The sequence below is a fragment of the Agelaius phoeniceus genome, chromosome 18 (assembly GCF_051311805.1).
Source record: "Agelaius phoeniceus isolate bAgePho1 chromosome 18, bAgePho1.hap1, whole genome shotgun sequence".
NCBI lineage: Eukaryota > Metazoa > Chordata > Aves > Passeriformes > Icteridae > Agelaius > Agelaius phoeniceus.
This window is the reverse complement of record NC_135282.1, coordinates 13,481,370-13,504,953: the sequence shown is the minus strand read 5'-3', so window position 1 is coordinate 13,504,953 and position 23,584 is coordinate 13,481,370.

Genomic DNA, 23,584 nt, shown 5'->3' with positions numbered 1-23,584 from the left:
GCAGGAAATAACAGTTCTTGAATAGGGAAGAAAATAAAATTATTAAATAAACAATGCAGTGCACTAGAACAACACTGCCAGAGTCAGAACCCAACCTGACACCCTGTGGGTCAGGCTGTTGGCACAGTCCCATTGGAATTGTGGCTCAGCCCTCCTGCAGTGCCAGGGCTGGCTCTGCTGGAGCAGGGATCCTGTAGAGAAGGATGGATTCTGCCTCTGAAGATCCAGGGGAAGGAGAGGCAGCTGCTGTTCCTCTGGGCAATCCCGTGCAGAAGCCGTGCTGGTGTCTCAGAACCTCTGGATTATATCTGGGTAGGAATGCTTGGCTCCTCCCTCTGGGCTCACATCTCCCAGTGGGATGCTGTAGTTCTTATCAGCCATGCAGGGACATTCAATGGCTGTTATCAGCAGGTGTCCCCTCCCGAGGGAGGAGTGAATGTGGAAGAGATAAGGAATTTGCCCACTTGACAAAAGACAGCTGCCATACAGATGGCAATAGAATACATCTTGCCTTGCAGTCTGGAACAGCTCCTCACTGGGACATCCTATCCCTTGGATGGGCATTGGGGAAAAACCACCATGGAGAAAAAAGAGGAAAAGGCAAAGCCTTCTCTCATCATCAGTTCTGCTCAGTCCTTCCCCAGCAGATCCTGGGAAGGAGAGGAGCTCAGGGAACCTGCTGAAACCCTCAGGAGCCAGAGGTGACCCAAGGGTGGTGGGGGGTTTGTTATGGAAAGTGGTAGCAGAAAATTCCTGTTCCTTTGGTTCTTTGCACTGGAACATGGAGATGATCCTTGGCCAGGGCCTTTGGGTGGTGGTAGTGACAAATCAGAGGAGCTGAGGAGCCAGAAGAGGGGATTTTACACTGAATCCATCAAGGGAATAATGCCAAACTGTCCATCCCAAATGGAGTCCCAGCCTCGCCAAGGAGCCCAGATATGGAATTGCTGAGCTCTCCCCTGCCTGGGAAGGCCTTGCTGGGGTTCTGGCCCCAGTGCCAGAGGGAAGGGAGGTGGCAGAGGAGATGCCAGGATCTGAAAGGAGCTCCCAGGGAAGCTGGGAAGCACAGAGCAGTGTGACTGCTGCCCTGGGAACACTGGGGAGTGTCAGAACCCAGGACATTCCTCTGGCTGCCCTGGGTGACTCCAGACCCTGGCAGGGGCTCAGAGACCTTGGCATGGAGTCACAAACACCTGTGCCTTTGATTTTAGCCCATGGAAACAATTGCCAACTTTGTGTGAGGAGTTACAAGCCACAAGAGTTTGAGTAGAATGATAGTGGATTTGTTACAGGGTGAAAATGTAGAATTTTGGGGATTTAGAATGGGGGTTCAAGAGGCAAGATGGAGGAATCTGGGCATGTCCTGTCCTTCTTCTCCTTCTTCTTGTCCTCCATCTTCTGCTGTGATGGTGACACTGTTTGATTGGTTTGGAGACAGACTGTCTAACATAGGTGATGGGTATTGGCTAATTATTGTAAATAAAGTACACATTGTTCTTAGTATAAAAAGCCAACACCACCCCAAGGGCAGGGACTGTGCCACAACCCAACCTGCTGGACAGATCTCAGCAGGTCAGAGAGGGAATGGAACAGATAAGAGAAAATAAACAACCTTGAAAAGCAGAACTGAGGAATCTCGACTTCTTCTTTGGTCACGGGGCTGGGAAAAAAGAGACTTTCTGATACCTCAGGGTCATCTCAACCACAGAAACCTGAGAGGGAAGGGCTGCAGTGCAGAATGGATGAGCAGCAGGGAGAAATGCCTCAGACACTTGAGCCCTTTGAAGGAGCTGGCAAACACAGACAGGAGGGTGATCCTGGATTTCCCAAAGGCCTCCTGTACATTCCCTCATTTGGAGCTCCTCAGGAACCTTGGCTTGGGTGGGAACACATCACAGGTTAAGGAGGAGGAATAAAGAGCAGCAATAAATGAAAGTGTTGCCAGGAGTGCTCCCCAAAGGTCTCTGCTGGGATTTGGGATGTGTAATATTCCTAAACTACCTGAAAACGAGCAAATGAAAAGGTGGCAACATTTGTATGGGATGTGTGTTAGAGAGCAACCATATCTGAGGCTGCTGGTGGGAAAGGGAGCAGGAATCAACAACATCCATGGGCTGGGAGTTTATTGCTCAGGATAAAGATTGATAAAGGCAAAAGAAAGTAGATGGGGAAATAATCATCAATCGTTCTGACCTGAGTACAAGAATGAGCTCCAAAAAACTCCTGGTTGGGAAGGGGAAGAGCTGGACAAGGCTGTGAGGGCTTTGGTGGGCTCTGATCAGCAGGAAGCAGAGGGAACTTGGAAGGGTGAGGAATGAGGAGCAGAGCAGCAGGAAGGGATCTACACCCTGCAGGCCAAGGGCCGTCCTGGTTGTCCCATTTCAACAGGATTATGTGAGAATTCAGGAAAAATCAGTTAGAAAAGGGGGGAATCAACAGAGACAAAAATCCACTCTCAGAGGGCAGAGTGCTCCAGCTTCCCAAGGAAGGGATTTCATGTCAGGATGGAGCTGAACTTGGAATGTTCATGGGCACCAAGGTTTCTTGGGACAGAGCCAGTCCAAACTGCAAATGATGATGTCAGAGTTTTCTTTTTAAGTTTTTTAACAGAATCATAGAATGCTTTGGGTTGGAAAAGGCCTTAAAAGTTCATCCCATTCCACCCCTGCCATGGCAGGGACACCTCCCACTGTCCCAGGCTGCTCCCAGCCCCAATGTCCAGCCTGGCCTTGGGCACTGCCAGGGATCCAGGGGCAGCCCCAGCTGCTCTGGGCACCTGTGCCAGGGCCTGCCCACCCTGCCAGGGAACAATTCCTTCCCCATATCCCACCTAACTCTGCACTCTTTCCATTCAGAGGCACTTTTTTTTTGCTTGTTTTGTTTCTTTTGGTTTTTTGTTGTGTTTATTTGGTTGGGTTTTGGGGGGTGTTGTTTGTTTCTTTGTTTCAGAGGGTTTTTGATGTTGCTTTGGCAGAGTTTCTGGAAGCTGTCTTGCTTGCCAGTCTGACAAATCCAAACCTTCCCAGAGACAGAAGCACCAAAGTGGGATCCAGTTCCCTACCTGGAGATGGCTCCAGAACAGACACCTGTGTATGGATCACCCAGGGCCATCCCTCAGAGCCAAGGAAAACCTTTGGGCTTGAGCCAATGAGTCCCCAGTTCTTCCTCCAAGCAGGATGAGGATGCAGCCCTGGATTCCCTGGGGACTGGGGGACCCTTCCTGACCCTTTCTCCTGCATTGATGTGGCTGTGCTGCTTGAAGGCAAATTCCAATTTTCCTGGAATATTTTTTAGACATGTTCTCCCTTCAGCTCCACCCCCAGAAGCTCTTCCAGGTATCTTCACCTCCTGGGCCTGGTGCATCACCTGGGAGCGGCAATTTTCCAAAGGCAGTTTCCCAAAGGCCATGGCCAATCCTTCAGCTCAGAGGAACAACTTCCCAAACACTTCTTTCCAAGCCCCAAGGCAGCTCTGGCAGCCAAAACAATCCAAGCCTGAGGGTTTGGGCAAACTCACCACGGAGATGCTGAGGTGTCCCAGTCCACAGAATCACAGATGGATGGATGGATGGATGGATGGATGATGGATGGATGGATGGATGGATGGATGGATGGATGGATGGATGGATGATGGATGGATGGATGGATGATGGATGGATGATGGATGGATGGATGATGGATGGATGGATGGATGGATGATGGATGGATGGATGGATGGATGGATGATGGATGGATGGATGGATGGATGGATGGATGATGGATGGATGGATGGATGGATGGATGATGGATGGATGGATGATGGATGGATGGATGGATGATGGATGGATGGATGGATGGATGGATGGATGGATGATGGATGGATGGATGGATGATGGATGGATGATGGATGGATGGATGATGGATGGATGGATGGATGGATGATGGATGGATGGATGGATGGATGGATGGATGGATGGATGGATGGATGACGGATGGATGGATGGATGGATGGATGGATGGATGGATGGATGGATAATGGATGGATGATGGATGGATGGATGATGGATGGATGGATGGATGGATGATGAATGGATGGATGGATGGATGGATGATGGATGGATGGATGATGGATGGATGGATGGATGGATGGATGGATGGATGGATGGATGGATGGATGATGGATGGATGGATGATGGATGGATGGATGATGGATTGATGGATGGATGGATGGATGGATGGATGGATGGATGGATGGATGGATGATGGATGGATGGATGGATGGATGGATGATGGATGATGGATGGATGGATGGATGGATGGATGGATGATGGATGGATGGATGGATGGATGATGGATGGATGGATGGATGGATGGATGGATGGATGGATGGATGATGGATGGATGGATGATGGATGGATGATGGATGGATGGATGATGGATGGATGGATGGATGGATGATGGATGGATTCTGGATGGATGGATGGATGGATGGATGGATGGATGGATGACGGATGGATGATGGATGGATGGATGGATGGATGGATGGATGGATGGATGGATAATGGATGGATGATGGATGGATGGATGGATGATGGATGGATGGATGGATGGATGATGAATGATGGATGGATGGATGGATGGATGGATGGATGGATGGATGGATGGATGGTGCAGTGCTGCCAAAGATCACCATCTGTTCTCCTGACTTCACCCTTCAGCTCCACCTCCACCATCCCAGGCTGGAAGAGACCTTAAAGATGGAGTCCAACCCAGCCTCAACATCTCAACTAAACCCTGGCACCCAGTGCCACATCCAGTCTTGTTTTAAACACACCCAGGGATGGTGACTCCACCACCTCCCTGAGCAGCCATTCCAAAACTATATCTCCCTTTCTGTAAAAAACTTTTTCCTGATATCCAGCCTGTATCTCCCTTGGCACAGCTTGAGGCTGTGTGCTCTGGTTCTGTCAGTTCCTGGAGGAAGAGCCCAGCCCCACCTGAGCACAGGCACCTTTCAAGAGCTGTGCAGAGCGATGAGGTTGTGACATTCCCACTGCCCCCATGTCCGTGGGGCACCACAACACCTCACTGCTCCCCCTGGGACTGCTGCTGCTGGCTCTGGCAGGAGCTGGCACTCACTCCAAGCTCTCCTGAGCAGAGGGGATCCCTGGGAACCCCCAGCTGCAGGAGCTCATTAACAAACAGGGCACACTGCCCGGCCTAGCAGCAGCCCTGAGCTGTGGCGGTGTCACATCAGCTGCTCAGCTCTGTGACAAATATTCCATGGCTCATTATCCTTGAGAGGAATCTCCCTCTCCAGTGCTTTTAAGACCTGGAGAAATTGGCAGGTGCTGTTTGCTTTTTGCTCAAGCAGCACCGGCTTCTCCAATTAGGGATTTGCTGGGAGCCCCCTCGTACACGGAGCCCGAGGCCAAAGCCGGCTGTGCCAGCGAGTGGCTCCCAGCTGACCAAATCCTTGCCTTTGGCACAGCTTCCATGAAAAACCTTGCACTTCAGCAGGGAAGTGTCAGCATTTTCCTCAGCAGCACCTGCCCGCCTTTTAATCAGAAAATGGGGCTGGTTTTGCTCTTGGAAAAAGCCAAATTAGGAACAGAGCAAAGGGGCCCTTTGATGTTGAGGAAAGCTGGAATGCTGCATGTGGAGAATCCGTGGGGATTCTTCCTGCTGACTGCTGAGGGCTTCTCCATCCACTGCCTCCATGTGCTGGGAATTTATCCTGAGTGCCCAGGATCAGGGAAAATGCAGGGGTCAGGGAAAACTCAGGAAAGCCTGCAGCTCATGCAGCTGTCCCAGCACGTCCATGATGCTGATCCCAGGCATTCTCTGGGAATGCCCAGCACAGCTCCTGTGTCCCCATGCACCATCCCAAAGCCACAGCAACCCAGAATCAATGAGGTGCCATCAATTATTCCCTGCACAGAAAAGTGCTCAGGGATTTATGGCAAAACCAGCTCCTTTGGGCCTCTCCCATGAATATGCAGCTCATTGGATAAGGATCAATATTTGAGGGAGACTGTTATGCTCATTATGGCCCCAAATCCCAACAAAAACGGGAAGTCCAGATACCAGGTGAGGCTTTTATCACGCTCAGAGGAGAAAAAAATCAAGGGACAAAAGAGGAAAACAGTGAGGAGGGAATAAAATCCAAGAAATGCTTAATGACCTCTTTGGGGACTCTGAGTATTTCTGAACAAATTCAGCAGCAATTCCTAGGATGTGCAGGGGTCTGGGGGATGGGAACAGGGTGTCACTTGCAATGTGGACAGATGGGCAAGGATTTCCTGCCCAAACTCCCCCTGGATGGAAAGTTGGATTCTTGACTAAACCAAATTGATTTCAGAAAGTTCCTGATTCCTGTAGGGATAGGAAATCATATTTTCAACTGAAATTTTGAGGCAGAAGAAAAGGGAGAGCTTTGATGAAAAATCAGTTCTGAGAAATGAGCTTCTGTCTGCAGCGATTTCCCTCCTGATCCAATATTGTTACAGCTGCTTAATATTTCCCCAGTTAAGTCCTATTTTGATGGAGAATTGAATATTTTTTCCTAAACTACTCCCTTTTTTCCCCCAAGTTTTTCCTGTGCAGGCTGTTGAAATTCTCACAAAACCACTTCAGATAAACCCTCGGCTTTAATTATTTAATGACTGATAGAAAACGCTGAGGGAAATATTAAAATCATTTTCTAGAGACATTTTCATTCTGACAAAACCCAGCCCTGAAATCAAAATTTTCCTGGCTCCTGATGCCTCTTTAGGCTCTGTTTTTTTGTCCAGCTGGTGCTCCCCATGCTCCCAAAATCCTGGGGTCAGGCAGGCCCTGCTGGACACACACATGGTGCTGAATGTTCCAGGGCTTTTCCTTAGGAATGTGCAGGGAAGGCTGGAGTGCCAGGAACAGCACCTGGAAGGGGATGTGTGAGGTCCAGCTGTGGGTTTGGGGATGCTCCACTTGGCTCTTGTTCCAGGAAAGGTGGGATGAGGCCCTGGATAACCCTGCAGATGGTGATGATGGATCCTTCCAACCCAAACCACTCTGGGATTCTGGAATTCAGCATCACTCCAGCACCTCTGGTGCTCCATCCCTGGGGAGCTTGTTTAATACACAAGTCAGTGAGCAAGGGAGGGACAAAATGAGGCATTTCAGGGCAGTACAGCTCAAAATAAACTGGGTTTATGAGATGCCAGACAATGATTTGGGTTATTGCCTCTCTTGTCTTACCTGCTCTTTGACCTGCCAGCAATGTTAAACTCCCAATGCAGGGCAGCCAGGAGGGTTTGAGGGATTTATGATGTGCTGGGAAAAGGGTGGAAGTCAAGGGGAGGGAAAACTTATGGAGGGAAAAGCAGAGACTGCAGGGGAATGGGAGACTCGAGGCAGAGGTGGCACCTCAAAGGACATGGGTGACCCACAACAGGGAAGAGAGGAACAGGCTGAGGAAGGGGCAGGGAGAAGGGGAGCAGGGGGCACTCTGGAGTCCCAGAACAGAGCTTTTCTCCTTGGAAATGATGGCAAAATCCAGTGGGGACACATCCTGCAAAGGAGGAAAAGGCAGTGAAGGATAACAAGGGAGCCTTGGAGCAGAATCAATTAATGAGCAAGTCAGCTGCTGCTGAATGAGATCTGAAATTCACACCAGTGCTGGAAACCCCAAAATAAACCTTTCCCCTCCCCAGTGAGTCAGAAACTGCCTTTTAAGGCAGCATTGCCCGCTGGATGCTGGAGGGGCAGACAAGGGACAGAAAATAAACTCCAGAGCCCCTCCTCTTGCGTCTCTCCAGCCCTTTGTTCTGCTCTAATCCTCAGCTCCTGCTGGGGTTGGGAAGGGCTGTTCTCACCCAGGAGGGAGGAGAATTCCCATGGGATGGAGAGCAATTTGTGATTCAGTGCCTGCAGCAGTGCTGCAGCTTAGTGGGGGAAAAAGGCACCTGGCAAGGTGTGCTCCCCTGGGAGCTGTCCTGCCTGTCCTGCTGGAATGGTCCTGGAAACCAGAGCTGGGCAGGCTGGGCCACCTCAGCTCCATGGATGGCCTGGGCAGGCTGAATTTCAGTGGGAGTCAGCCCCAGGCAGAGCAGAGGCAGGTTTGTACTGGGATTTAAGGAGGCAGAGAATCCGTGCTGTCCTCAGCATCAAAGAGGCTTCCATTTCCAGGGGATGGCAGAGATTTCATTCCCAAATGAGCATGGAAATACCTGAAAATCCTCAGCACTTCCTGAGCCCTTCCTAGCTCCAAACAGCTCTGCCACCCCCAGGGAAAAGCCTGCCCAGAGCCAGAGCACCTGGCACTGCGTTGGCACCTCAGTGACATCACAGGCTGGGGATTGTGCCAAGGAACAGCCTGGATCACCCATTGATGCCAGTCCATGGAATCATGGAATGGTTTGGGTGGAAGGGACCTCAAAGCCCATCCAGTGCCACCCCTGCCATGGCAGGGACACCTCCCACTGTCCCAGGCTGCTCTTGTCCAGCCTGGCCTTGGGCACTGCCAGGGATCCAGGGGCAGCCCCAGCTGCTCTGGGCACCTGTGCCAGGGCCTGCCCACCCTGCCAGGGAAGAATCTTTGGGACCATGATATGTTTTACCAGGAATTCTTCCCAGGATATGACATCTCTTGAAGAGGGGCTGTCCACTCAAACCTCTCTTCCTTTTGAAACAAGCATTACTGCCAATCCCCTTCCCTCTCACCTGTATTTATGTCTCTTCCCATGGCAATCTGGGAATATTTCATCCCTGTGGACATACTTTCCTGAAGCTTTTGATTCCCAAAGTCTCCTTGACTTCTCATCCATCCTCCCTATGTGGTGGCAGAGCCAAAGACCTTCCCATCACATGGACCCTGCTCAGTACCCCCTGCAGCAGCTCCACAGCTTTTCTTCCTCTCTCAGTTCCTGAGCCACCCACTTGTGCCATGTCCCAGTCTCCAAACCACTTTCTCTTCTTTCTGCTGAGCCATTTTTCCACATTCAACTTGCCCAAGCCCTGAGTCCTCTGGATCATTTAGGAAAACCCAGAACCTGAGACCTGTGATCAGTTTTCATTCCTTTAAAGCTTCTTTTTGGGAAGACTGAGGTGATAATTCTATGCCACATGTAAATAACAGTTTTTAACATGTCTAAGACACTGGAATTTTATGGGCTTGTGTAAAACCTCCTTAAAGAGCTGAGAGAATGATTTCCTTTTGCCATAGATTGTTCCTGGAGTGTTTATTTCCAATGCAGAGGGACTAAAGCACTGCATTTATCCTCCCTCACAGGAATAGGCACATGAGTGGTCCCAGTCCCCCTGTGCTTCACCACAATCCCCTGTGCCTGTTCTGGGAAGTCCCATGGTCTGGATTCCCCATCCTTTTCCATAGGAAAGGATCACAGGGTTCCTTCCCTGCCTCCCCCCCGCCACCTCTGCTCTCCCAGTCACGAGAGGAGAGCCTGATTCCTTCCAGTGGGGTTTTTCCACTCTGTAAACTGCACCAGGACTGGCCCCGTTCCTCCGGCTCCTGCCTGGAGTCATCCTCTGGGGACTGCTGGGCCCTCTGCAGTTCCACCAAAATCCTCAGGGATTTATATCGGCATCCTCCCTGCCACTATGGATGGATGGATGGAAGGATGGATGGATGGATGGATGGATGGATGATGGATGGATGGATGGATGGATGGATGGATGGATGGATGATGGATGGATGGATGATGGATGGATGGATGGATGGATGGATGGATGATGGATGGATGATGGATGGATGATGGATGGATGGATGGATGGATGGATGGATGGATGGATGGATGGATGATGGATGGATGGATGGATGATGGATGGATGATGGATGGATGGATGATGGATGGATGGATGATGGATGGATGATGGATGGATGGATGGATGATGGATGGATGGATGATGGATGATGGATGGATGGATGGATGATGGATGGATGGATGGATGGATGGATGGATGGATGGATGGATGATGGATGGATGGATGGATGATGGATGGATGGATGATGGATGATGGATGGATGGATGGATGGATGATGGATGGATGGATGGATGGATGATGGATGGATGGATGATGGATGATGGATGGATGGATGGATGGATGGATGGATGGATGGATGATGGATGGATGGATGATGGATGGATGGATGGATGGATGGATGGATGGATGATGGATGGATGGATGATGGATGGATGGATGGATGGATGGATGGATGGATGGATGGATGATGGATGGATGGATGGATGGATGGATGGATGGATGGATGAATGATGGATGGATGGATGGATGGATGGATGGATGATGGACGGAGGGATGGATGGATGGATGGATGGATGGATGATGGACGGAGGGATGGATGGATGGACGGACGAATGGACGGTGCAGCGCTGCCAAAGATCCCCATCTGTGCTCCTGACTGCACCCTGCAGCTCCACCTCCACCATCCCTGTTTCCCAAGGATCCTGACTTGGTTCCTAGCACCAGGAGCCCCTTCAGCTCCAGCGGGATCATTTCCTGAGGGTGAAAAGCTGAAGCTGTGCTGTGTGCTGGAAGGGACCCAGCAGCTTCCCAGGACCTGCCTTTGGACTGGCAGGGACCTTCTGCAGTGGGAATGCACCAGGATCCACCAGGGAGGTCCCAGAGTTAAACACAAATCCCCCCTCTCCTGAATCAGCTGTTCATTGCTGGCCAATCCAACCTCCCTTTCCTGGTGATTTACCTCCCAACATCCCAGCAGAGCTAATTTCCATATGGCACAGACTGCTGGAGTGGGCATTTTTCAGGATATTTAGAAGCTAAGTCACTTCCATTTGCATAGTATTTCTAAGTGTTGAAAACAGTCCACAGGAGAAAAACAAAAGGGTGGCTCATAAATTCCTTTTCCTTTGCCTCTGGGCACAGGGACACTGGTCAAAGTCCATCCTGAATCAGTGCTGGGAGAGCAGGGAGTGGCTTTGGAGTCAAACCTGGTGGGAAAAGGGAACCTGTGGAGAGGGAAATGAGCATCTGCCCAAAGGTGCAAAGCAAGGAGGGGCTGTCTGACTGTTCCCTGTCAGAAAGGTTGGCTGGATCTGGGAATTCAGCTCCATTCCTTCCCATTCTTCCCTGACTTTATGTCCAAGGAAGCATCTCCCAGTGCTTCCTTGTCTGCCCAGAGAGCCTCATCCCTTTAGTTCCCCGGTCTGCACAATTCCTCTGAGCTGAGGAGCTGGGAACAGGGACATGGAACACTTGGGAATGGGGACATGGAGACATGGGACACCTGGGAATGGGGATATGGGACACCTGGGAATGGGGACATAGGACACCTGGGAATGGGGATATGGGACACCTGGGAATGGGGATATGGAACACCTGGGAATGGGGACTTGGAACACCTGGGAATGGGGACATAGGACACCTGGGAATGGGGACATGGAGACATGGGACACCTGGGAATGGGGACATGGGACACCTGGGAATGGGGACATAGGATACCTGGGAACAGGGACATAGGACACCTGGGAATGGGGACATGGAGACATGGGAATGGGGATATGGGACACCTGGGAACGGGGACATGGAGACATGGGAATGGGGATATAGGACACCTGGGAATGGGAATATGGGACACCTGGGAACAGGGACATAGGACACCTGGGAATGGGGACATGGAGACATGGGACACCTGGGAATGGGGACATGGGACACCTGGGAATGGGGACATGGGACACCTCCCACCACACAGCCTTGCCCAGGTGAGCAACACCCCAGTGCCAAGGCAGAGGATTCCCAGGGAAATCACACCCAGGTTTCCCATCAGGGCTGGATGCACTGGAGTAGATCCCAGCCTTGCTCTGGAGCTGATCCCTGCAGCAGCCTCCATTCCATGCTCCAGCCTGTTTTCCCTCTGAAGTTCATCCCACGATGGCTCCTCGCTGTGTTTCATCCCAAGCAAACCTCATTTTGTTTACCTTGGACAAATATTTGCAGATTCCAGAGCTCAGATCCTTGGAAGGGATTATGCAAAATCCCTGTGACCCCTCCACCTCCCAGACAGGATCTGGGACGTGCTGCCAAGCTGGGCCCTGCTCCCAAAATCCTTAAGCTGTGCTTTACCTACCCACTGCCTGCATACCTGGGTGCCTGTGCTTCCCCATGAAGGCTCTGGGAAACACTGGGAAGAAGTTATCCATGGATTTTGCTGAAATGGCAGAAATAGAACAGCGAGCAAAACCACTGCAAATCCTTTTCATCCCATTGGCTTTGATAGAGATACAGGGTTTGTTTGCTGTTTAATTTTTCACTTTAAATATATAAATAAATATGGGATTCAAGCAGGATTTTTTTCCCCCCATCCCTATCCATCTCCTCCCATGCCTGGATTTGAGGCATTGTGTAACTGGTGGAAGAGGCTGAGGGGCAATTTGGCTTCAGTGGGCACCCAGCTCTCAGCAGGGGCTGGGAATTGGGGCAAAGAAGTGGGCAGCAGGGAGAGGCTGTGGTTGATTACTGAGGGAATGGGAAGCACCTCCCAATCTCCTCTCAGCATCAGCTCTGCTCTCCCAGAGCACAAATAACTGGCTCATCCCTAATGACTCCACTCTCGTTAAGGGGAAGCTTTGTCTGGGAGCTGTGCAGCCACTCAGAACTCACCCTGTGTCCTGCTGAGGGTGAGCCAGGGTGGCTTTGATCCCCTCCATCCATGGGGATGGTGCTGGGCAGGAGAATCTGTGTTCCAGCTCCTCCTGAGGCTCCCAGGCCTGCTCTCCCCCTTGTTGGGGGGATATGGGGGTGCTCTGCTCAGCCAAGCTCCTGGAAGCTCCTGGAAGGCTCCATCCCCACCTGGATGAGGAAAAAGGGGATGCTGACCATGGTGAAGCTCCTAGAAGGCTCCATCCCCACGTGGATGAGTAAAAAGGGGATGCTGACCATGGGTGAAGCTCCTGGAAGCTTCTGGAAGCCTCCTGCTTCACCTGGCTGATGGAAAAGGAGGCGCTGACCCTGTGTGAAGTTCCTGGAACCTCCCAGAAGCCTCTTTCCCCACTGATGAACAAGGGGGCTGATGGAAAAGGGGATGCTGCCCCTGTGTGTCCCAGCTGAGCCCATGGATCCCATGTCCTCCAGAGGAGCATTCCTTTCAGCAGCCAGTTGGGCTTCCCATATGCCAGGATTCTGGGAATGGCACAAAAGGCACCTTTGGCGTTCCACTGCCATGAAATGCCTCAGCACTTCCCCAAAATCCCTTCAGGGCAGGATAATCCCTCCGCACTCCATGGCTGGTTGACTGCAGTCACCTCTTTTCCAGACTTGGAGCTCTTTGGAGAAGGAAGAATCTCCTTTTGTTTGTTTCCTCCAACTGCAGCAAGGTGGGATCTTGGCCCATGGCTGGGAAACTGGAGTGTTCCGTGAATACAAATGTAATTAATTAATGAGAAGAACCAGTGGGGAGGCAGAGCTCATGGCTGGAGGGGCTGATTCCGGGCAACAAGATATTTCTTTTATTCATTCCAAGCTCTTCTGTGCAGGAAGCAGCTCTGGAGCTGGCATGGATCACCAGAAGTTCTTCCACCTGTTCCCAGCATTAACCCTGCAGCTCCAGCTCAGCTGGAGTGAGATCCCAGCCCCCTGCCTGGCTGGGAGTGTCCTGAGCAGAGCCACTCAGCAGCTCTGGAGGCCTGGACGGTCCCTCTGGCATCTCGGAGCTCAGGGCTCCTCGTTAATCAGCCATCACACAGGGAAATCCCAGTGTCTTCCAGCAGGCTTTTTCCCCTGGATGAGGAAGCAGCTGCCTCTTAATTAGAGGCCAGCTAAGTGCTACGTGTGCTCTGTGCATATTGAACAGCTCAGCTCCCAGCTGCTGCTGTGCTGGAGGAAGCGCAGGCTGCAAAGTCCCGTGTGATGTTTCCTCCTTGGAAAGGGGGGGAGCGCAGCCACCCAGGCACCCCAAACTCCACGGGGGACAGGGAGGGGCTGGGAGGGGCCTCCTTGGCTGCACTGGTGCAGATGATTTACCCAGGGTGGGGCAGGGGCAGGGACAGGAGCTGTGGGTGCTCCTGGTGAGGAGCAGGACTGACCTGGGGAGGGGCAGGGGGACCCTGCTGCTGCCCTTCCTCACCCAAACACATCCAGTCTGGGCCCTGTGTGAGAGTGTGTCCGAAATATCCCTCATCTGCCTCACGATCGTCACTGGGGACACCACCAAAGAAACAGGACCCCTCCTGTCTCCTGTCTCTCTTGTCTCTCATATGTCTGAGACCTGAGAGCATTGCTAAGTTACTGTTTTCACAGGTGTTTGCTGTGTGCTACACTGAGCCCAATGAGGAGAAGGGGGCACCGTGCCCTGTGTGCAACAACAGCCCTGGGAGCTGTCCCACCTCTCGGCCTGGCTGGATTCTCCTGAGTTCTGGGTGGTCCCCCCACAGCAGACCCTGACCTGTTTTACAAGCACCGTGACAGACAGACTGAGATGTAAGGAGCCTCTCCATCAAGGAGTGAGACACGAAACCCCCATGTGAAAAGGCCCCTCTGCTCCTTCCAGGGACTGAGACATGAAACCCCCATGTGAAAAGGCCCCTCTGCTCCTTCCAAGGACTGGGACTGAACCCCCCAGCCCGGGGCAGGTGTGTGGGGGAGGCAAGCTGACCAAAGCGAGATGTTTGCCTGCAGGTTGTGACCGCTGGACCAAGAACACAATGGCTCCCGTTTACTGCTGAGAACATGGACTACCTGTTACATCTATTCCTTATTGTATCTGTCCCCCCCTCGCAATTTCCAATAGAGTTATCATAATAAAAACCTCTGAGTTAGTGAGAGATTTTGAGATCTCCCCAGTGTAACAGGCGGATCCTTGGCTGGACTGGACCAAAGGACTTCGTCTCTACCTTTGGTAGCAATATCTCCCTCTTTCTCTCTCTCTTTTCTCTCCCTTTCTCTATCTTTTTCTCTCCCTTAATCCCTCTATTGCATTTTGCTGTGGGTATTCAATAAAGATGCATTTGTTTTGATTATCACTGCAAACCCCCTGTGCTGTGTTGTTTTTTTGCACCCTGAGATCAATCCATGAACCATCACGAAACCCATCCCTGAGGATGGATCGTGACACCGTACCAATGGATTCCTTCTCCTGGCACTGCTGAGGACAAAGATGAATGTCAGTGTGACTGGGGCTGGTCCAGTTCCTCACACAGTGACCATCCAAAGGTGCCACCACTGTGCTGTCACCTGTGGTGAGCCAGCAGCAGCAGGAGGTGGCAGAAGGAGGTGTGGAAGTTCTCCTGCCAGGCGTTGAGAGCCTAAGGATGCCCAGAGGAATTCTGCTCCTCCCTGAGCACTGGAACCCAAGTGTTTCCCTGCCGTGCTCATGTTCCAGCCCTTGTTAACCGTGTTTGAGGACTCTTCTGTCTGTATTTTCTGCTCTCCAGTCTGTGTTCTCCATGTAGCTCCCTGGATATTTCCATGTCTATCTTCCCCTCCATTTCTTGATCCTCCCTGAGGCATTTTGCAATTTTAAATTGCAGCGCTTTGGCTCCTCACCCTTTCCAACCCAGTGCACTGAGGTGTCACCAAATTTCTCTCAGTATCTTTATTTTCCTCTTTGGATGTCAGGAAAGGGCTCCACAATATCCAGGTAAAATTTGTGTGCAGGAAGCCATCCATGGAGGATTAAATCAGCCTGGTACTTGTAACTCCTTAAGGACTTACAGAATCCCAGAATCCCTGAGGCTGGAAAAGCCCTCCAAGGTCATCGAGTCCAAACTGTCCCAAATCCCCACCTTGTCCCCAGCCCAGAGCTCTGAGTGCCACATCCAGGCCTTCCTTGGGCACCTCCAGGGATGGGCACTCCAAACCCCCCTGGGCAGCCCCTGACAATGCCTGACCACCCTTTCCATGGGGAAATTCCTCCTGGTGTCCAACCTGAACATCCCCTGAGGCCGTTCCCTCTGCTCCTGTCCCTGTTCCCTGGGAGCACAGCCCGGCCCCTCCGGCTGTCCCCTCCTGTCAGGAGCTGTGCAGAGCCACAAGGGCCCCCCTGAGCCTCCTTTGCTCCTCCTTTGTCCCCTGTAGCAGCTGCTTCTGCCCCTGGTGCTGCTTTGTCCAGCCAGAACCCTTCATCCCTTCATCCCTCCATCCCAGAGAGCAGCACCTGCAGTCCCTGAGATCAGGGAGAGGAGAGCCAGGGCAGTCTGGCTGCTGCTCCCCAGAATTTCCCCAGGCAGGCGTTTGCTCCTTCTCCATCCCCTCCTGTGATGGTGTTCACAGGGGTCTGAGGATGAGGAAGAGATGAGGATCTGACTCCATGTTTCACAAGGCTGATTTATTATTTTATGATATATATTATATTAAAACTATACTAAAAGAATAGAAGAAAGGATTTCATCAGAAGGCTGGCTAAGAACAGAAAGGAATGATAACAAAGGCTTGTGACTGACCAAGACAGTCTGAGCCAGCTGACTGTGATTGGCCATTAATTGGAAACAAGCACATGAGCCCAATCCCAGATGCACCTGTTGCATTCCACAGCAGCAGATAACCATTGGTTGCATTTTGTTCCTGAGGCCTCTCAGCTTCTCAGGAGAAAAAATCCTAAGGAAAGGGTTTTCCATAAAACATGTCTGTGACACCCTCCAAGGTGCTGTTCTCCCCTCGGCCAAGTGGATTCTGACGTCCAGAACCAAGCTCAGGTCATTCCTCTGCAGGGACCCCAAATCTGCAGGGGCTGTGAGGCACCAGCAGTTGGGAAGATCCAGATTCCCAAAGGCTGTGGCTCATCCATCTGGAAGGATGGCCAGGAGCAGCTCTGGATCCAGCCAAAACAGGCTTTATTTGCAGGAACAGAAGCAGATTTTGGTTTGGGATGGAGACAGCCAAGAGGCTGAGCAGGGAATTTGTTAAATGCAATATTTTTTTGCCACCCTTCACTTGTTTGCTTATTTTTTTTTGGTCAAAAGTGAAATGTCTTGCTGGAAAGTCTCCATTAAAGCTGAACTGGGAAAGCTGCCAAGATCTGGGATGGGATCTCAGGTCAAAAATGTGCTAGGGAGTCAACCTTAAAAACAAGGCTTTGGTGCAGGGGATTTGCCATGGAGTGGGAGCTCCCTGCTCCAGTCCCTTCTGGAGGATCAGGATTTCCTTGGGGTCCAATGTCAGGGCCCCAAACACGGGGCAAAGTGTTCTTGTAGTCTGTCACTCACTTATTAAAAGTTTGCTCCTGGACCAGAGAAACAATTTTCCTATGAATATTTCATCAAAACCGGTGTGTTTGGGTGGGAAAAAAAGGGAAAAAAAAGGATGAAATGGTGTTTTCTACAAAAAAACAAACACTGCATCCAAAGCAATTCTGTGCTGCCCACCCCCATCCAGCAGTGCCCTCCTGGGTCCTGCAAGGCTCTGGAGCTGAGCCCAGGCAGGAGGGCCTGGAACTAAACTGGACATTGGCTGGATTGATGTCCCCGACCTTCCATTCCTGTCCATTGCAGGAGGAAGGGAATTCTGGCAGGAGGAGACTGAGGGGTGAATTCAGCAAGGGGCAGCTCCCATCTCTGCCCTGGGACAGGGACAGCACCCAGGGCATGGCTGGGGCTGGGCCAGGGCAGCTCAGGCTGAGATCAGGGCAAGGTTCTGCCCCCAGAGGGTGCTGGCACTGCCCAGGCTGCCCAGGGAATGGGCACAGCCCCGAGGCTGCCAGAGCTCCAGGAGCCTTTGGGCAGCACTGCCAGGGATGGACAGGGTGGGATTGTTGGGGGTCTGGGCAGGGACAGGGCTGGGCTGGGTGATGCTGGTGGGACCCTTTCAGCTCAGGAGATTACCTGATTTTAACATTTCACCTGGAGGAAAAAACCCCAAACAAACAAACAAAAACCCAACCAACCAAACAAAACCAAAAACTCTGTTGGAAGAAGAGACCTGGAAGTTTCTCTCCTGGCCATGGATGCAGCTGATGGTGTTGGGGTGGGATGGAGGGGATGCTCCAGGGTGCTCCTGGTGCTGAAGGACACGTTGTGGCTGGAGGTTCCTCAATCCTCCAGCACAGCTCCTGCTCAGCCCACTCGGGGCGGGAGCTGAGTTCATATTTCACCAGCAAATCTCCTGAACTGGGGCTCCCCGTGGGGCTGGCATTGATCACTGATCCTCAGAGCTCCCCTCTTTCTTCCTTCAAACCTTCCCTGGGCTGGAAAGGCAGCTGCTGATTGATATTCCAAGGCAAACGTTGCAGTCTTTCAAATGCTGCCAGGCTTTGGAAAAGCTGTTAATAAAATGGATTCACCCGGCAGGAGAAGCAAAGGGAAAGGGGAAAAAAAGGCTGGAAGGAGCAGAAGGGTCATTTTTAGACAACTCAGGGCTTTCCCCTACACTGCTCCAAGGTCTTGACTTGGGATTGTTCAGGAACGAGAATTGGGGACTTGGGATTGACTTGCAATGGATTGTTCAGGAACGAGAACTCCAAGGGCAAATTGTTGGGATTTTAGCATTGGAGCAAAGAGCTAATGTTGAATTTGTGAGAGGGGCTTGGCTTGAAGAATTTGGATTCAGCCATCCTCAGATGCTCAAGATTCCAAAGCACAGATGTTCCTTAAAGAAAAGGAAGGACTGGGACAGAGGATGTGGCACCTGAGCCCTCCAGCAGGAGCCCTGTCCCTGGGGACCCAGCAGTTCTCACTTTGTGCACTTCTGACCTCTCTGCCTCTGCAGGAGGGATGTCCCAGCCCCTGTGGGACACAGAGAAACCCCCAGAGCCCCTTGGTTCCCCTTCTTTCCAGCATCCCTGAGTTTTGTCTTCAGCAGTGGGGAGCCAAGAAAACCAAGTGATTTGAGAGAGATCAGCTTGGAAGAGCAAGTGACAGATAAAAAAGGCATCCCAGCACTGCCTGCACCCGAGGCATTTCCAAGGTGTTGACAGTGAGGAGGAGGAGGGAGGTATACTTGGCTCCCAGCAGCTGGAAAAGAGAGCAGAATGTGGTTTCTTTCCTCCCCCACAAGGAGAAGGGCTGGAGGTTCCCTTCTCTGGTCACAGCTTTACTTGGGGGCCCTGTGGAGAGGGAGGGGACCTCAGAACAGGGACTGACCCTCAGGGTGGGAGCTGGGGCAGTCCCATGCTCATTCCTCCCTGGAGACTGAGAGTGCCCTGCTCCTGAAACCTGCCACAGCTTGGGATGGCCCTGCCCATCCACCACTCTGCTCCTGAAACCTGCCACAGCTTGGGATGGCCCTGCCCATCCACCACTCTGCTCCTGAAACCTGCCACAGCTTGAGATGGCCTGCACATTCATCACTCTGCTCCTGAAACCTGCCACAGCTTGGGATGGCCTGCACATTCATCACTCTGCTCCTGAAACCTCTGTGACCAGCTTGGGATGGCCCTGCACATCCACCACTCTGCTCCTGAAACCTGCCACAGCTTGGGATGGCCCTGCACATCCACCACTCTGCTCCTGAAACCTGCCACAGCTTGGGATGGCCCTGCCCATCCACCACTCTGCTCCTGAAACCTGCCACAGCTTGGGATGGCCCTGCCCATCCACCACTCTGCTCCTGAAACCTGTGTGACCAGTTTGGGATGGCCCTGCACATCAACCATGGGTTCTCTGCTCCTGAAGCCTCTGTCACCAGCATGGGATGGCCCTGTCCATCTAGCACAGCTCCTCTGCTCCTCCCCAGGCCCTGGGGATGGGCTGGGTGGGTCACACACACCTGGCCTGGGAGGGCAAACAAGAACAGCCCCAATTCCAGAGCTCCAGGAGTGTTTGGGCAGAACTGCCAGGGATGCACAGGGTGGGATTGTTGGGGGGTCTGTGCAGGGCAGGAAGCTGGACTAGATGGTTCTTTTGGGGCCCTTCCAGCTCAGAATATTCCATGATTCACTGTCCTCTTGGTACCACACCACGCTGTCACCTGTGGTGATTTTTAGAGGATTTAAAAATATATTTAAAGGACTTTCAAACCCACAGATTTTAAAGGATTCTGCAAAGCAGTGTCTGAAACGCAGGGCTCTGTGGCAGAGCTGGGGGTGTCTGTGAAGGCCCAGGCTGTGCAGTGCTTCCAGCCCCTCTCCCCATCCCATTCTGTGCTCTCCTTGACATTGGAATGATGGTGCAGCCACCGCAGGGCTTTGTCTGACAGCTGCTCCACTCCGGGATGTCCTTACTTGATTTCTCAATTTGGGAAGTCTGGGGGGACTCAGTGCCTCAATGGCCATTGTTTATCCAGGCCTGGAAGGACATCAGGACATGTGCTGGCCTGGGAGACTGCCTGGGACACATGGCACAAAGAGTCTGGAAGGCACAAAACACAGAGTGACTCATCTGCCTTCAGGAAGGACTTGCAGCCTCCTCGAAGGTCACTCGTGTTCCTCTCACTTCTGCAAGGGCTGAGGTTGTTTACAGCAGGACAAAATCCTAAAATCTACATTTTCACCCTGTGAATACTTTATTATTACACTATTCAAACCAAGCTGTGTGACTCTCATGTCCTCACACAAAGCTGGCAATTCATTGCAAGTATCAAAATCAAGCCACCAGGTGTCCTGGGCAGCACACCAGGGTCTCTGAGCCCCCCGATGGGGTTCTCGGCAACTCTGGACATCCAAAGGGATGTGCTGAGTTCCCACACTCAAGAGTCCCAAGGAAGGCACTGGAGCCCTTCCTCAAGGTGACCATTGCTGGCTGTGCCTCAGGGAATGTGGAGGGGCCTCCACAGTTCAGCCTCTCTGCTGTGGGAGGGCCAAGAGCTGCCATTGAACAGCGAGAAAGAAGAGGTCCAAGGGGTCTGCTGAAGCTTCCAACCCTTTGCCAACCCTGTATCCCATCTCTGCAGGGATGGGACCTGCAGCAGCCCCTGCCCCTGGCACCTTCCTGATGGACACTGCTGGGGAAGGGAGCCAAGCCAGGAGGAGCAGGGCTGAGTTGTTCTTCCAGCCCAGGACCAGCTCATTAGCAAAGGATCTTTGTTTTTAATGTCTGAGAGTGTTGGGGAAGATGAAACAGGAAAGCCTTATAAATATGATTGTCTGGCAAAAGATTTTGAGAATATAGAAACTATAAGTGAGATTGAAATGAAAGCAAGCTTTGAGATCCCTCAGTTACTGAACAACTGGAAAACAATGGCATGGCCAGCTGAAGGTGATCCCCTTTTGATGGAACAACACCCTCTGCTCTCAGACAGGCCCAAGGGTCAGAGCAGACCCTACAGCTTGGCAGAAGGGGCCCAAAGAGGAGATTTTAGGGTTTAAAATGTAACCCAGTATGGTAATGTAATGATTCTTATAGGCTGTATGGAAATGCTGTAGGATTTGTATCTTGTACTGGATTGGTGAGTGAGAATTAGAATATTCAGCACAGAAGAAGATTTATTGTATTGCAATGGGAACCTCGCTCTCTTACCCTTTTACTCTCTCACCCTCTCATCCTCTCTCCCCCTCTCTTCTCTCAGCCCTGCTCCAGCTGTGCCTGGCAGCTCCCAGCAGGGCCCTGCCCTTGGCCCTTTGCAATGAACCCCAAGTTCCTGACCTGGCTGCAGAGATCTCTGGTCTCCGTCTGTCTCGACTGTCCTACCCCCTGATGCTCCTACATGAGAGCTCAGGCCAGGGGAGAGGTCAGGAATGCCTGGCAGACAGGCCCTGCTGAGGCTGCCCTTGAGCCCAGCACAGGGACAGCGTGGGGACTCAGAGCTCACACCCAGCCTGGCACAGATGGTCCCTGGGCTGAGGTGGGATCTGCCAGGGCCTCTGCTCCTGGGCCAGCACAAGGACAGGGAGCAGATGGGGGGGAGTTTTTTAAGATTTTTTAAGATTTTCTAAGCCTTCTGATGTTTACATTCTTGTAACGAACTTTCTCACACACTTTATATAAATAACTTATTCATTTGCATTCTTTTATGGAGGAGGAGAAATTTGATGCACTGTTGGTTTGTCCAGTGTCACTGGAGAGGTGGCACTGTCACCCTCCAATCCACTGTCTCTTTTGGAAATCTAAAAATGCTGGAAAATAAAAAGCCTTTTTTTACCTTGGCAAGAGCAGCGAGTCCATGTTGTGTTGTTTTGTGTCCTATAGTGACAGGGGAGGGCCCTGGGCAGGAATTCCATGGTGCATCTCCTGCTCTGCCTCTGGCCCCGCTCCTCTCAAACTCCTGGGACAGTTTGCACACTCCCTTTGAAAGGGCATTTGTGTGAAGGCTGTTCCATGGCTGGGATCTTTGGAATGCTGGGATCAGGGGGCTGAGCACTCTGCAAAGTCCCACTCTGGCCTTTGGCAGCAAGGGAGCAGCACCCTACAAGAAATAGCTAATTAATTATTTGTATTCCTTGCCTCATTATTAAAAATGGGTCCTCCACCTACTTTCTGAAGATCTCAGAGCATGTTTGTAACTGGCAATTTAAGATCTCAGAGCATGTTTGTAAATGGCAGTTTAAGATCTCAGAGCATGTCTGTCACTGCAGTTTAACTCAGCAGGTTTTATTGTCTGCAGGTCACGTTTGGAGACCAGCAAGGAGGGGCTGGGGGTCATGGACTGGCTGCTGCAGTCAGGGATAAAATGAGGGCTTTGGACAGAAGGCACAGCCCAATTCCTGGGAGAACTCCAGCTTGTTCACCATGGGAAGAAAGGAGGAAAAGCCAGGATATGAACATCCCTCAGACCAGGGGTTTGTGGCCCAGCAGAGCATCCTACAGACTGTGTTTAGGCACTGGGTTGGCAGCAGCACCAAAAATGAGAATTTCTCTGCAGGTTGTTCATCCATCTTGTGTCCCAGGATGTTCTCACAGACAGAGCTGCTGGGAACATTCCTCACCAACCTTCCTTCCCCAGGCCAGTGGAGGGACAAAGTCACAAAGAATTCCAGAGCCAGGAGGAGAAATGAGATGTCCACACCCTCCAATGACGTTTTGTATCCTTGACACCTCCTTTCCTCACAACAAACCTCTTATCCTTAGGAGCCACTCCAGGACCCCTTTGCCCCAAAGGTCTGTGCTGGAAGGGACCCCTGAAGGTTGCTTCCCACACTAGACCAGGTCTCTGCTTCTGGATCCATAATCCCAGAAGATTCTGAGCTGGAAGGGACCCACAAGGATCATCAAAGTCCAGCTTGGTCAATTCAGCTGTCCCAAGTCTTTCCCCACCCCTCTGGTGGCCTGTCCCAGGGCTTCACCACCATCCCAGGGAACAATATTTTCCCAATTCCCAACCTGAGCCTCCTCTCCTTCAAGCTATGGCAATTCTCCCTTGCCCTGCTGCCACAGAAATTGGCTGCATCACCCTTTAAACCCCGTGCCAAGCACAGGTGGCTCTCTGACCCCTCTTACCCTCCTGCTTTTTGCCAGACCCAGCCACCCCCAGTCTGTCCCCTGTGTCCATGTCCCTCTCCAGGGGGCCAGCACCTCTCCAGGTAACGGGAAGGTTTGGCCAGACCCTCCATGGCACTATAACCACCCTTGGAGCATGGCTGGAGCTCCTTGCAGCCAGATCCAGAGCACCTCGGTGTCTCCAGCCCAGCACAGCTCCAGGCAGAGATAGAAAGGCTCAGTGCTGCTGCAGGAGCCTCCCCTGCTCTTGCTTTGCTCTATTTTGACCCTCAGTTGGTTCTCTTCATCCTGGACCACTGAGCATCCCAGCAAGTGAAGGTGAATAAT